Source organism: Rhinolophus sinicus, chromosome 14, assembly GCF_057876585.1.
Source record: "Rhinolophus sinicus isolate RSI-liver-muscle chromosome 14, RSI-T2T, whole genome shotgun sequence".
Lineage (NCBI taxonomy): Eukaryota > Metazoa > Chordata > Mammalia > Chiroptera > Rhinolophidae > Rhinolophus > Rhinolophus sinicus.
This window is the reverse complement of record NC_142514.1, coordinates 14,273,298-14,288,844: the sequence shown is the minus strand read 5'-3', so window position 1 is coordinate 14,288,844 and position 15,547 is coordinate 14,273,298. Positions and strand designations below refer to the sequence as shown.

Below are 15,547 nucleotides of genomic sequence, written 5' to 3'. Positions count from 1 at the left end.
GGACTCGAGGAATTGAACTGGCAACCTTGTGGTGGAGAGCCCACTGGCCCATGGGGGAATCGAACCGGCAGCCTTCGGAGTTAGGAGCATGGAGCTCTAACCTCCTGAGCCACCGGGCCGGCCCCTGTGTTATATATTCTTTAGTGTGTAATGAAGAGCCTTGATTTTAATCTGAATTTTTTCATTAACTAGCATGTTACTGGATCCTGACCATTGTGGCACTCAGAGGTGTCAAGGACCCAAGCTTCTGTCTTTTTGAGCATGCCCTCTGCTGGTCCAATGACCTTTGTGGTCCAAGAGGGCTCTCTGGCTCTAGCCTGTTAAGTCTGCCTTCTCGTTAGCGGGAAGGGGAGGGGAGAGGACACAGATGCTTCCTCTCTTAAATGGCATTTGCCAGAAGATTCTTATGCCACTTTTATTGAGGAAAGAGAGGAGAAACAGAAATTGGGAGGCAACTAGCAGCCTTTGGCACATGGGATTTTTATGAGGATGTGCCCAGCAGAACGATGGATGAGTAGGTGCTTTATCATTGCTAATTTATAATGTTTTCAAATTCAGTTCTTAGAGTACTTACTATTTGCCTAGTTCTTTGCTCCACTGTTCTCATGCATATATGTACACATAACGCTTTGGAGCTTTAAGAAGAGAGGGTGACAACTGTACCTATTAAGACAATCAACCTCTTTCTTAATTAGCTTTAATATATTTTGGAGTGCACAGATAACTCACGTGAGATAGTTAAACTGCAATTAATTAAAACTAAAACAAAAGAAGTCTGTTACATATTTGCTAGATGTTTGAAAAGGAAAGTAGTGAATGAAGTAGGTTTCTTCATTGGGCTAAATGCTTCTTATACCAGCCCACACACCCACTTGTAAAAGAATTTTAAACAGTATAATTGAGTCATAACTAACAGAATTATATTTTAATAGTATGTTATATTCAACTTTAAGGTATTCAGTAATTCACCAGTAAAATCTTTGTTAGCTCTGTCAAAGGATATTGAAATCCCTGCTAATGAACTCAGAAGATAGTGGAAATGAATGTGGGATGAATCTTAAGAGATTTTCAGCTATTTGCTCCCTGTACCTCCAAGTTCATTACTATAGAATTACTGCTTAATTCTGGTATGTTTGAATTTTTATGTTAATATTTTTGAAATGTAATTTTCCATTATTTAACATCTCTGAGTAGAGATGAATATTGGAATAAATTTCAAGAATAAACATGATGGAAGAGAAAAATATATATAGGAAAAGGATATTTCTGTGGTGCTGACCATTAATTTGTTTTCTTTCTTTTTTTTATCCCCCTTTTTGTATTACTATAAAAGTTATCTCATCATTTTACATAGGGAAAGAAGATTTACCTCTAGACTTGGTATTTTCTGTTTTCACAATGGAGCAGATTTAAAAACTTTCTTGTGTCTTTAGCTATTAGAAATTAGATATATAAAAATCATCCCTACGAAGGAGGGATTTGTGCCCTTTGAAAAACAAAATTTAATATTTGTCTAAGAATTTGAGTCTGTAGACACCTCAAGCTACATAAGTATTACGTCAGAACAATATGTCAGTCTTTTTCTGTTTTATAACATCTTAGGGTTTAGTATTAATTGGATTTGCTTTTGCTCATAGTGAAGTAATAATAAGGGAACTTAAAATTACTCATTTCATTCTATATTTTTATTTATAGTTCATAACAATGAAAATTTCTTAAGTAGAAACACTCTTAGTTTTCATTCAAATAATATTTCAGGATGACGGAAACAAGTGATTTTATTTTTATTAGACAAGTAAATTATTTCCTTTGTTTCACTTTCAGTGTTTATGTTCAAGCCTTGTCATTGGAATTATTTTTCCATTGAAAATAATTAGTAAATATTTCTGCTTTCAGTTTTAGTAACCTGTATTCGTGGTTTAATTGACATCTGTTCTGAATAGTATGAATAAATAGATTCTCACTATGGGAATAAATAACTTACGTGATTGTATTGTGGAAAGAAAAAGGAAACTGCCAGTGAAACATTTAAGTAATATATTAGGGTTTGTAAGGAAAAACTTAGGGTCTCTTACGCAGGTAAAACTTTGATGTCTAACTTACAGTTTCTTGACCTCATACCAGTGCTTATCATTCCTTTTTAAATGTAGGCTATTTTTGATATTTTGGATAATATGCCTTAATTCTGGGAAAAACAGAACTTTCCTGGCTTTCTATGTACCCTTCTTTTTCTTTTCCCTGACCAGCTTGGACTGCTTTTAGCATCGATTCTTCTCCGTGAGGTTATTTTACTTCTCTGTGCTCAGTCTGTTCCTCTGTAAAATTGGTTAAATATTCTAAGGTCCTTTTTGACCTTTTAATTTTTATTAGCCTATGATTAGGGCAGAAATAGTCCCTATCCTTTTTTTCATGTTCCTGGAAATAGGCAACAGCCCTTTTTGTTACTAAAGGCTTTCTTTTAGGGACAGTAGGGAATTATGTGGGGGAAACCTTAGCAATAAAGAATTTATCAGAGAAGTTTGAGGTACCGTGTTTCCCCGAAAATAAGACCTAACTGGAAAATAAGCCCTAGCATGATTTTTCAGGATGACATCCCCTGAACATAAGCCCTAATGCGTGTTTTGGAGCAAAAATTAATATAAGACCTGGTCTTATTTTTGGGGAAACACAGTAGAATTGATCTGAGAGACAGCCTTACAGAAGAACCCCTTTCCTTTGATGTATTGGTTAGTATTGGGATTGGTATACATTTTAAAAAACATTTTTCCCCCAATCTTTTCTCTCTCAGAATAATCCTGTCAGGAAAAAGTATGAGTTAGTCGGCTATTCAGATGCTTCCAGAATCGGGAGACTCCAGCCCAGCAGTGTCCCATAGAACTTGCCTGTGATGATGAAAACATTCTGTGTTTACACTGCCCACTGAGGCCACCGCCAGCCATATGTGGCAATGAACACTTGAAATGTAGCAAGTGTGATTGAGGAACTAAATTGTTACATTTAATTTACATTTAAGTAGCTACAAGTGGCTAGTGGCTGCTAGATTGGACAGAGTAGCTCCAGATTATTCATTCAACCAGCAAATAGTTTTCTGAGCACTCTCTGATATACTCTGCGTTGTGTTAGGTGCCAGTTCCTAGGATCCAACAGTATGGTGAGGGAGGCAGAAAAATGTAATACAGTGTGATAGTTGCTGTATTAAGTAAAAGCACAGGGTTCTCTAGGAGCATAGGTACCAGTTCTTAAATAATCCAGACTGAGGATGGGTCACATTGATGGGTGCTCTTATGTCAAAAGAAGTCTGGCGTCAAATACCTCCTTGTATTCTACACAGGTAGTGAGCTTGAGTTCCTTACTATGTTACATCACCAAGGGATATGGAACCATTTGGCAGTTACTACTTTTAACATGTTGCGTACGGATCACGAGAATCTTCACGAGGGATTTAAACCCCGCCGTACGCAACGTGTTAAGTTTGGGGTTAACACTAGTATTTTTGTGCTTTAACTCTGGACCTTGCATATATTATAGAATTGATGTCTTTGTTTGTGATGAGATTAACTATTTCTCTTGTGAAAATATGTACAATGGAACTGTAAATCATCAAGGCTACAGTTGGGCTAAAGTGGTTACTTTTAAGGGGGGGCAGTTCAGGGCAGTTTCTAAGGCCATGTCTTGCCCTTAAAGAACATTTTGTTTGTGTGATAAAGTACTGGAAAGGAGACTGTCTTGGTTCTGTGGTTCTTGGTCATATATATTGGGGAGATCCTTGGGGTCAAATTTCCAGGGCATTGGGACTTACAGATATGAATATTGAAAAGGAGAGGAACAGTTCTTACAGCTTCTTTAGGACTGACCCTTATCCAAGTTCTAGAGATGAGGGAATGCCTGGTCAGTTCTTAGGGCCTCTGGATGTCAAGATCCATTTATAGTCCCTCTGGTTGGAGCTGTTCAGAACTTGCTCAGCCATGTAATTCTCCTTGGCGTGGGGAGGCGGAGGGCCTTAGGAGTGCTCTCGTTTTACCCTTGCGTGCATTTGTGCATCTTTTGCTTTTAGTCTGGTTCCTGATTTTCCTTTAGGTCACTTTGGAGGAACTCAGGTCAATGTGATTCATGTACCTAATGAATTAATTTTCATGACTTTTCTCTAGACACTGAAGAGGAGCTTTGAGTTTTATCTTCAGGGGACAGATTTTATAAGTATGCACTCAAAGGCAACTCAAATGGTTTGCATTAATCAGTAAATACCTTGTTCTTAAGGATGTTTTGAAGTTTATTTCTATGTAATTCTTAGAAAAAGAGGTTGAGTTTTGATGTTGTATGGTTTTGGTGAACTGGGCTATTTCTGGTGTAATGCAGTGTAGTAGTAGGAGCTATTTTACTGCATATTAATTAATCTAGAAAAGTGGAATTTGTGGTTTTAATTTGTTGGGTTAATGAGTGTCATCAGACCACAAATACATGCCCTAGGTAGTTAGAATTCTGACAGTGTAAATCTTTTCGTTGGCTCTAGGTACTTTTGTTGTAAGTTTCTTTGTGGTAGACATCTTTGCCACAGGCATTTTTGCTGCAAACATTTTTACCACATAACTAATTGGCCATAGGGCAATTTTGCTGCAAAAAGACAAAATCACAAAAAATAAAAGACACATTAAAAACGGCATAACAAAATTAAAAGGACGTTATTGTGAGATACAAAATACTTGAATACATTTAAAATGTGTTTAAGGGAGGCCGGTGATCTCAGTTGGTTAGAGCGTGGTGCTAATAACACCGAGGTTGCCGGTTCAATCCCCGCATGGGGCCACTGCGAGCTGCGCCCTCTTTAAAATAAACAAGCAAACAAATAAATAAATAACGTGTTTAGATTCATGGGAATGCTGCACAAATAACTGGTTTTATTTTGTGGATTGTACCTAAGCACTTGTCTTCGTTCTGTAGGAAATGTGGGTTCAACTCTGGGTTCTCAAAGAGAGCCCTGAGCCTCGTGCTCCTCCCAGTATAGTGTGTTTCACAATAATCCGACTCTAGGAGCAGATCATCCCTATCTGGAAGAAATGCTAACTATTGTAAAACCACCACCACCACGTCTACTTGTTAACTGTGTAGACTATTATGAGGGCTAGCTAAGGTTTCTATCTAATATAAAAGTGGGAGTAACTGGGAGAACTTTGTCAATGGAGAAATGAAACCAAACTGACAACTAGCTTAAATACATCGTCCGCTGAAGGCGGTTGATTCGTCAGTGGAGAAATGAAACCAAACAAAATCCCCAACCAGTTATTTTATCTGTTTTAGGGTAAAATTGTTTTATGGCCCGTAAATCATGTGGCGAAAAGTCTTGTGGCAAAGATGCTGTGGTGAAAATACTGGACATGCTTTTCTTTACCCCTTCATTTTTGATTTTTAAAAAGATTGAATTTGGATTTGGTTACAGAATACTGTAGCTAATATCTTTGGAATTGCAATCAAAGATTCAGATTTAACTAATACTTAGTGAATTCTTTTGTATTTTGTACATTATGTATTCAGTTTTGATTTTTTTTATAGATCATTTGTCTAGTAGAAATATGTGAGCCATTGATGTAATTTTAGAGTTTTTAGTAGCCATGTTAAAAAGTGAAAAGAAACAGGTGAAGTTAATTTTAATAACATACTTACCCCAGTATATCCAAAATATTATCATTTCAAGATGTGATTATTATAACAACTGTTAGATACTATATTTTACATTCTTTGTACTAAACCTTTGCACTCCAGTGTATATTTTCAACTTACAGCGCATTTCACCTTATTCCTCTCTGTCATTGGAGATAACTTACCCAGAATTTGGGATTTATTAATCGTGTGTTTCTTTATATATTCACTACATATTTATATTTGAGTTTTCCAAATCTTTTTAGTTTTGCTTGAGCTGCAGAAGATACTAGAATTATTAAATCAATTGGTGTGTATTTTTTCAACCTGTGAGGTATTTATGAACTTGCAACTTTTTATTTCTGGTTAGAGTTAATTAAGTTTTATTTTGAGAATTAGGAATGTTTAGTTCCTAATTCTGATTAGGAATTAGGAATTAGGAATAAGAGCTGATTTAAGAATCAGTATTTTGAACCCTTCAGATTTTCATCTTCTAAAGGGCAGGGACCAAGATCACTTGAAATTATTTTTTTCAGTGAAGTAAAATTTTTATGGGAGACTTTATTAAATATATTCTGTTCACTGTTAATATGCATAAGCATAGAAGAGGCGAGTGACATTGCAATCCAAGTGGAAATCTAGGAATACAACTCAAGGACTAGGGATAAAGCATATGATGACAGAGATCTTTAAGGATCTAAATTCTGAGATCTCTTATCTATAAATGGAAATAACGGTGCTTATGTTATTAGGATAATGAGGACTAGAGTAGATAAAGTGCCTTGAACCATCCTTGGTGCTTTATTATCAGCATATCAGATATTTTTCAAATCCCAGTGTTTCTGGCCTTTGGGTTGAAATAGCTGTCTGTAAGCCAGTCTTTTTATTAGCTTCTTTTTTAATTGATGGAGAAGTTGGTGATGAGTGGAGTATGTCAACTAGAAACTGCTCCTTTTTGGTTTTTAACACTCTGAAAAGTGGGGCTATTGTAGAAGGTAGGACTGTTCTCTTCTTGATCACTGTGTTCATTTTCCTATGAGTAGCAGTGATACTACTAGTAGCACAGACACTAACCATGAAGAAAGAGGTTTGTACTTGACCTTGGTCTTGTCTGTAAGGTGTACTCTTATTTAGCTCTGGTATATTGTCATTTTTGTTTAATGGGATTTTTTTTCCATCTGAAACAAAAATAATAAATATTCATAATGGAAAAGTTGGAAGCTTTAAAAAAATAAAGAAAGATGAACCATAATTATATACAGAGAGAACCTTTTTTTTTGGATTTAGCATTTTCTGCTAGGTTTATTTCATTCTCTTTTAATTGCGTCAATTCCATAGTATTCTGATAACCTCCTGTTCCATTGAGTGGGACTGTCTTTGGCCATGAACCCAGTCTTTCTCATACGTACCCTATGGAGACTTGTAGAAAAGAGGCCCTGCAAGTGAGTGCAGACTCCCGGTGTGTAGGAACCCAGTTGTGAAACTTTGATGCTAGCCCACATTTAGCTTTTAGGAATTTATTAAATTTTGCAGATTTTTTTTTTTACTTGCTGTATTATGATTACCGCTTTCTCCCAAGTTTAAAGTAAAATTTTCCAATTTTTTTTTTCTCTACTTCAGTCACAGTAAGTTTTAAGCCAAATTTTTGGCTCAAATGCTCTGTTGTGTGCGTTCTGTCTTTGGAGGGCCTTGTCCCTCTTTGGAATTAATTTTGTTAGTAGTTGCCTTGCAACTTCAGCAGTCTCCGATGGGCTCAAGAAAAGTTGTGGTGTTTTAGATTATCTGGCCTTCACCGTGGGTGCCATGTTCTTTGCAGTTTCCTCGATCCTAAGCAGAAACAGAAATCTAATAGTAATCTTTAGTTAATCTATGCTAAACATTCCAAGAAGGATTCAAAATGGTTTACAAAAATACCTGAAGTGATACTAGTTGAAAAAAACTAGATAAGGAAACCAAAGCAAAGGGAAAATAAGGATAGGAACTGAAAACAAACAGGTAGAGCCTGAGCACTATATAGAAATGAATGCCAAAGACCCTGGCTGGTGGTTGGATATGGGTTGTAGATTTGGATCTGAACTTCATCATGGCCAAAGCAAAGTTACGTGATGGACAGTGCTCAGACTTTTAATATGAATTTGTTTCCTTTTAAATGTAGGAAGAAATACTGTTCACTTTTACTGGCAGATCTGGTGGAGTGAATTATAATGTATAAGACAATCTATTTTTTAATAGATACTTATCTTTCTTCACCTATCTCTTTAGTGTATTGTATGTACTTTTCTCACATTCTTTGCTGGAGGAGTTGGGTAATTTCATGCATATTAGTGTCTGATAGGGCAATATAAGGTGCTAGTTACGATGCAAATGGTTTATGAGATAGTTGCTGTTTGAGTCTCAGAGCCCTCAAAACAAGCTATTGACATATTATTGCTAGAAAGCTGGGAGGGCCTTTGCATAGGTGAGGTTAAGCAATGCATTCATTTGTTCATTTGTTCAACAAACATTTACTGCATGCGAGCTATGTCCCAGGCAGTGTATTAGGAGTTGAGGTGAGAGCAGTGAATAAAAATAAGCTCTGTTCTCAGAAAACCTCTATTGTAGCAGCGGTAGAAAACAATACCAAATATGTAAAATCACGGTGATAAGTGCTATGTGGAAAATAATGCAGGATACAGAGAAGTTGTAGAGAATTGTAACTTTACATAGGATGTCAAGGAAGGCTTTTTTTAAGGGGACATTTTAATGAAGTGGTGAAGGAAGTGGAGTTAAGTTGTGGGGATAGCTGCATAACTGTGGATAGAGTGTCTCAGAAGAAACACTGGTGTAAGATCCTTTTTAGGAATATGCTTTGTTAGGCCACAATGAATGCATTTTATGCTTCTTTTAAGGACTGTACAGAAAAATTTAAAAGTCAGCGTACTGAGATTTCAGCCAATCTTGATTGTGACAGCTTGAGAAGATTTTAGAATTCTGAAGACTTTATCCCCACTGTAGGCAGCGAAGCCTTTTTCTCCGTATATTCCTCAGTGAGTTGGCCTTCTGCAGAAGCAGAATAAACCCTACTCTTTAAATTTTCATGGTAGAGTTATCAGATTTCCTGGCTTTCTAGTGTTTGAAGCCATTAATGCCCATATAACAAGCAACAGCACATCTTTTTTAGATAGCAATTTGAATGATTGCCAGATGAAAAACATGTGTTGAAAGCTGTGTAATACACCTTGAATTTGAGGAAGAGATAATATGTGAGATATTTGAGGGACAGAAAACAATGTATTTCCAATCTTTGAATTGATTCCTAGACCATCAGAAAGCTAACTATGTGTACCACAGCTACCACAGCATTTCACAGAAATGCTTTCACTGTATTGTCATTTAATGTATGCTGTTTGTCGTCACTGGAATGGTACTATTGAATAGTATTTCTCTTTTTTTCATGGGACTTTGGTGGCAGAATTTTGCTTGATTATAATATAGGAAAGTTGTTGTTTTGGCAGATAAGCTTGTTTTCTGCTGTTTAAAGTAAAATTGTCCAATTTTTTTTTTCTCTACTTCAGTCACAGTAAGTTTTAAGCCAAATTTTTGGCTCAAATGCTCTGGTCTACTTCAGTTTAGGTACTAAAAGTATCAGTTCCTTTTTTTATTTTTTTAAAGATTTTATTGGGGTAGGGGAACAGGACTTTATTGGGGAACACTGTGTACTTCCAGGACTTTTTGCCAAGTCAAGTTGTTATCCTTTCAATCTTAGTTGTGGAGGGCGCAGCTCAGCTCCAGGTCCAGTTCCCGTTTCTAGTTGCAGGGGGCACAGCCCACCATCCCTTGCGGGAGTGAAACCGGCAACCTTGTGGTTGAGAGGATGCGCTCCAACCAACTGAGCCATCCGGGAGCTCAGCGGCAGCTCAGCTCAAGGTGCCGTGTTCAATCTTAGTTGCAGGGGGCCGAGCCCACCATCCCTTGCGGGACTTGAGGAGTTGAACTGGCAACCTTGTGGGTGAGAGCCCACTGGCCCATGTGGGAATCGAACCGGCAGCCTTCGGAGTTAGGAGCACGAAGCTCCAACCGCCTGAGCCACTAGGCCGGCCCTCAGTTCCTTTTTTTTGATTGACTCCTTTTTCTTCCCCTCAAGTGTCTAGTCTTGTATTATTTAAGTCCACCCCTGTCTCAGAATTGTTGTGGACGAGGGCAGAGAAAAAGAATTGCAGCAGATATTTTGAGCCTAGATAGATGTTTTACAATCTTCAAATATTTTGATAATTGACCATTAAGGGAGAATGATGCGGCTCATGAAAACATCTCATAAGAGTAAAAGGCTGGCCATCAAATGGGACAGCAGTCTCTAGAGGACTTTATTTAATTGGGATTAGATTATATTACTCTTATATTTACATTTATCTTTCCAACTGTGTCATTTTACCTTCCTACATGATTTAGGTTTGTAAATCTCTGGCCCCTAAAATCATCATGATTCAGGTCTTGCCTGAGTCTGAATCTGCAGTTACTTGAAATTTAGCATTGCTCCCAGTATAAGTGTAATTACCCATCATTCAAGTATGTAATGCAAATGGGCAGACAACCCCCAGCCGATGTGTTAAAGGCCCTGCAAAAAAGTTTTCACGCATTTAAATTGAGTTGTTTTCTTACATGAAAGTGTTCAATATTATTGGCCTTGGACTATAGTAATTGAATCACAGCTGAACTTGAATTAGCCCAAATTGAAAAAATTGTATTGTTTGACCTGGCAGGAATTTGTTCTGTATCTGGGTGCTAACTGTTGAAAGTATTGAAACATTAGGAGTGTGAAAGCAAATTAAATAATGGCATGTTTATTTAAAAAGTAGCAAGTTTAACTTTGTAACTCATTTTCCAAGTAATTTATGACATTCCAAAAAATGCCATTGTCCTCTCACCTTGTACTTCATAACTGATAAAAATAAACAGAAAAATAAGCTACATGGTTTGAATTAGTCGTTTTCCCAATATATGGAAGGAGAGAAATTACTTGGCCTCTTAAAAATGTTTACATGATTTTGTTTCATTTTAGTAATTTATTCTTTGGTATAAAGGAGGTTTTATATAACATAGTAGATAAGGTACTACCGTGTTTCCCCGAAAATAAGACCGTGTCTTATATTAATTTTTGCTCCAAAAGGCTCATTAGGGTGTATTTTCAGGGGATGTCTTATTTTTTCATGCACAACAATCTACATTTATTCAAATACAGTCATGTCATCTTCTGAAACATCGTCATAATGTACTAAACGCATCCGTCTGGCTGACGATCTTAACTGGGGCTTATTTTCCAGGAAACATGGTGTATTGAAATCTCATCTAAACTCCTTTATCCTTTCAAATTGAAATACAGCTTTGCTAAACTTCTCTCTAATCCTTAAATTAATTGTTTATAAATACATGAATTTATTCTAGGGGAGAAATAGAGGATGGTGGCCACAGACTTCAGTGGAATTGCAGCTTAGGTGACTTGGATTGAATCTCGGCCATGATTCTCACTAGCTGTGTGACCTTGGGAAGGCCACCTAACCTCTGTTCCTCAGCTCTAATCTGTAAAATAGGTTTAATAATAGCACTTATTTCACAAGTTGTTTTGAGTCTTAAATGACAAGTGCGTGTGCATGCCTAGCATGTAGCCCAGGGAGTGTTCAATAGTGTCTGCTATTATTGTCGTGTTTCATTTTCTCATTCTTCCCCCAGTGCCCTGCCCTGGCTGAGAAGCTCCTTCCTCCAAAGCAGCATTCTCCCTCTCCCTCCCCCTCCCCCTCCCCTCCCCTCCCCTCCCCTCCCCTCCCCTCCCCTCCCCAACCCTCCCCTCCCCAACCCTCCCCTCCCCCCCTCCCCTCTTTCTCCTTACCTTCATCATCCTACTTCATCCCCTGTAGCAGATTGAGGTATAGCAATTAGCCTTTGGTTTCTGCAGTATAGGTGCATGTTCTTTTTGAGATTCAAATTTTAGATTGTGAAACTCCTCCCCCCCCACACCCAGCCCTCTTTTTTATGTTACTCATCTAAATCTTAGCTGGGGCGTTGCAGTAGGACTTTGAAGTGATGGAGTGGTTATGAGTGGTCACTTAAGTATTAGGGAGATCTAGACAATCCTTGGGATAGCCAATAGAACCCTCCTGTTGTTACTCATCTGTACGACAGATTAAAGGTTGGGCCTAATACAGTAGTCCCCCTTTATCTGTGGGGGCGTACATTCTAACACCCCCTAGCAGATGCCCGAAACCGTGGGTACTACCAAACCCTCTGATTATATATACACACTATATTTTTTTCTATGCATACGTACCTATGATAAAGTTTAATTTGTAAATTAGCACAGTAAGAGATTAACAACAATAACTAATAAAATAGAACAATTATTACAATATCCTGTGATAAAATTTATTTGAATGTGGCATTATTAAGCTAAATAAGGGTGCCTTGAATGCCAGCATTGTGGTGCTACAACAGTGCATCTGATAACAGGCGGCTGCCCAGTGGCTGACGGGCCGGGAGCGTATGCCGTGTGGATGCAGTGGACGAGGGAAGGTCTCCATTTGCGTGGGGTGGTCACAATAAGTCATAGACTATGCCAGGTATATTCTGGTCCCTGTGTTTGTGTTTCCTTGACTTAGAATGCCTCTTGGTCTTTTACTTCTCAGACTTAACCTTCCGCTGCAATCCCTTTCAATCCTTTCTCCCTTGGGGGATGGTTCCTGATCATCTCCGGCCACAAATATTTCTTTATTTTCTGAATTCCTACAGAGTCATTGATGTCACTATAGCATTCCTGAAAAAACTTCTTGAATGGTTATGTGTTGTACCCACATATTATTTAACCAAATTGTAAGCTCTGTGAGACTAAGACTATGTATTGCAGTATAATGCCCTGCAGAGATGGGCATTTAATATTCCCTTTTATCCTTTTGTATCCTGGTTACCTAGCAGTATATGCTTTACTCATAATAGGTATTTAGTATTATTAAGCCCTTACAGATTACTATGTGGTTACTTTTGCTAACATTTAGATTAGATATCTATCACAGTTCAATGTGAGATTGAGGTTTGATAGCCTCTACATGGGAAAACCTCTTTTTTCCCCCTAAAATGTAATTAGTTTGAATATTTTGCTTGCAGATTACTTTGTGACTTTGTTCACATCATTTACTTAGGAGAATGTCTGCATCCATCCCTTTTTCCTTTTAAACTTTTGTTTTACGGTTTTTAATTTATTTGGGTATATGAAGATTAAAGCCATAGGATGAAAATGTCATTTACTGAGATGTTGACATACTTTTTAACTGGTTTTATATAAGCTCCAAGAGGGTGGAGACTTTGTGTTGTAAATCTGTCTTCTGTTCCTAAAAACAATGCCTGGCATGAAGCAGGCTGTTAATAAATATTCATTGAATGAATGAATTAGTGAGTGAATGAATGAACAAATCTTACAGAACTGAAAGTATGCTATTCTCAGTAGCTCTGCATTGCATTTCAGCTTTATACAGAGGGTGCCAAAAAATGTATACAGATTTTAAGAAAGGAAAACTATTAAAATTGTAACACTCAGTATATACCGATAACGAAAGATGAATGCAAGTCACGTTTGACTTCTGCAATTACAAGAGGTACTGAAAGTGCTTACCATTAGCATCCAGATGCTTCTGATTACGGCGAACTACTGCTTGGGCAACAGTGACCAAAGTGTCCACTTGTATACAATATTTTGGCACCCCTAGTATAAGCTGAAGAATATCTTACTGTATCTGTTTCTCATTCCTTGGTGTGGGAAGACCAGAGGAGTACTGGGTTTCGACGTATAGAATCCAAAATTCAGATTCTGTCCTCTTTCCTGATGATGTTATTGGTAGGACTAAAGTCAAATAGGGTAGATTGGGATGGAAACTCCAGTGTTGTTGTCAGTTAAAGGGGCTTGACAAACAGCAGAGTCAAAATGGAGGTGGGAGGGAGAAAGCGGTGTTCTGGAACTAGGAATGCTTAGAATGTATGTATATAGGAGTGGGCAGGTGGCAGCTGGTCTGGAGGAGCTTGGAAGCTGAGGTGTGGATGATTTGCATAGACTCTTTCCTGGGCTCCATGACAGACTTGAATGGATCTGTCAAAAGGGTGATATTTTTTACATTAGAGCCACAATTAGAGTATCTACTAAGAAGGAAACACTAATAAAGAAGAATATGTCCCCTTTTATTTTGACCCTAATCTTAGAGTTGTATTGTAGAATTCATCTCATCAGTTTTTCAAATTTTAGTTTCATTTTGGTCTTCTAGCTACATGTGAACTCCCCTTAGACACAAAGTCATTCTTCTAAATGGTTTTTGTATCTTTGAGTTCTAATCTTTGCCAAGTCTTTGTGTATCATGTGTATGAAAGGATGATTATAGTGTTTGTGTTATTCTTCTGGTTTTGGTAGAAATTAATTTTCTTTAAATTTGGTAGACTTTTTTAAAATACCAAATTTTTTCAATAACAGTTGACATGCAATATTAGTTTCAGGTGTACAACATAGTGATTAGACATTTATATAACTTATGAAGTGATCACCCCAATAAATCTAGTGCCCATCTGACCATACATAGTTACTACAGTATTATTGACTATATTCCTTGTGCTGTACTTTACTCCCCATGACTATTTTGTAATTACCAGTTTGTACTTCTTAATCCCTTCTGCTTTTCACCCATATCCCTTACAACCCTCCCATCTGGCAACCATCAAAATATTCTTGGTATCTGTTCGTTTATTTTGTTCTTTAGATTCCACATATAGGTGAAATGGTATAGCATTTGTCTTTCTCGGTCGGACTTACTCCACTCAGCACAATACGCTCTAGGACCATCCATATTGTTGCAGATGGCAAGATTTCATTCTTTTTTTATATGCAATAATCCATTGTTTGTATGTACCACCTCTTTTTCCGTTCATCCAATGATGGACAATCTAGGTTGCTTCCATATCTTGGCTATTGTAAATAATGCTGCAGTGGATATATATATAGATGCACATGTCCCTTCAAAGTAGTGTTTTGGGTTTCTTTGGATAAATACCCAGAAGTGGGATTACCAGGTCCTTCTTTGTCTCTTGTTATAGCCTTTGTTTTAAAGTCTATTTTATCTGGTGTAAATATTGCTACCTGGGCTTTTAATTTCCATTTTCAGGAAATGTCTTTTTCCATCTCTTTTAGTCTGTATGTGTTTTTCAATCTGAAGTGAGTATCTTGTAGAGAGCATATATAAAGTTCTTGTTTTCTTCTCCATTCAGCCACCCTAGGTCTTTTGATTGAAGCATTTAATCCATTTACATTTAAAGTAATTATTGATAGGTATGTAGTTACGCCATTTTATTCATATTTTTGATTTTTTTTTTCTTTTTAAAGAAGTTTCTTTAACATTTCTTGTAATACTGGTTTGGTGATGATGAACTACTTTAGCTTTTTCTTGTTTGGGAAGATCTGTATCTGTCCTTCGATTCTAAATGGTGGCTTTGCTGGGTAGAGTAGGCTTGGCTGTAAATCCTTGCTTTTCATCACTTTGAGTATTTTGTGCCAATCCCTTCTGGCCTGCAAAGTTTCTGTTGAGAAACCAGCTGACAGTCTTATGGGAGCTTCCCTTGTAGGTAACTAACTGCTTTTCTCTTGCTGTTTTTAAATTTCTTTGTCTTTAAACTTTGGCATTTTAGTTATATTGTGTTTTGGTGTGAGCCTCTTTGGGTTCATATTGTTTGGGATTCTGCACTTCCTGGGCTTGTATATCTTTTCCTTTGCCAGATTAGGGAAGTTTTCCATCATTATTTCTTTGAATAGATTTTCAGTACCTTGCTCTCTTCGTCTTGTATCCCTATAATGTGAATGTTGTTATGCTTTATGTTGTCCCAGAAGTCCCTGTTTTTTGGATTCTTTGTTCTT

General features: G+C 37.3%; 1 protein-coding gene across 50 annotated transcripts in view; it reads left to right on the top strand.

Moving 5' to 3' along the window:
* The window catches only part of EIF4G3 (eukaryotic translation initiation factor 4 gamma 3), a 280,890-nt gene that overhangs the window by 29,605 nt on the left and 235,738 nt on the right, over window positions 1-15,547 (top strand). The window lies entirely within an intron of this gene.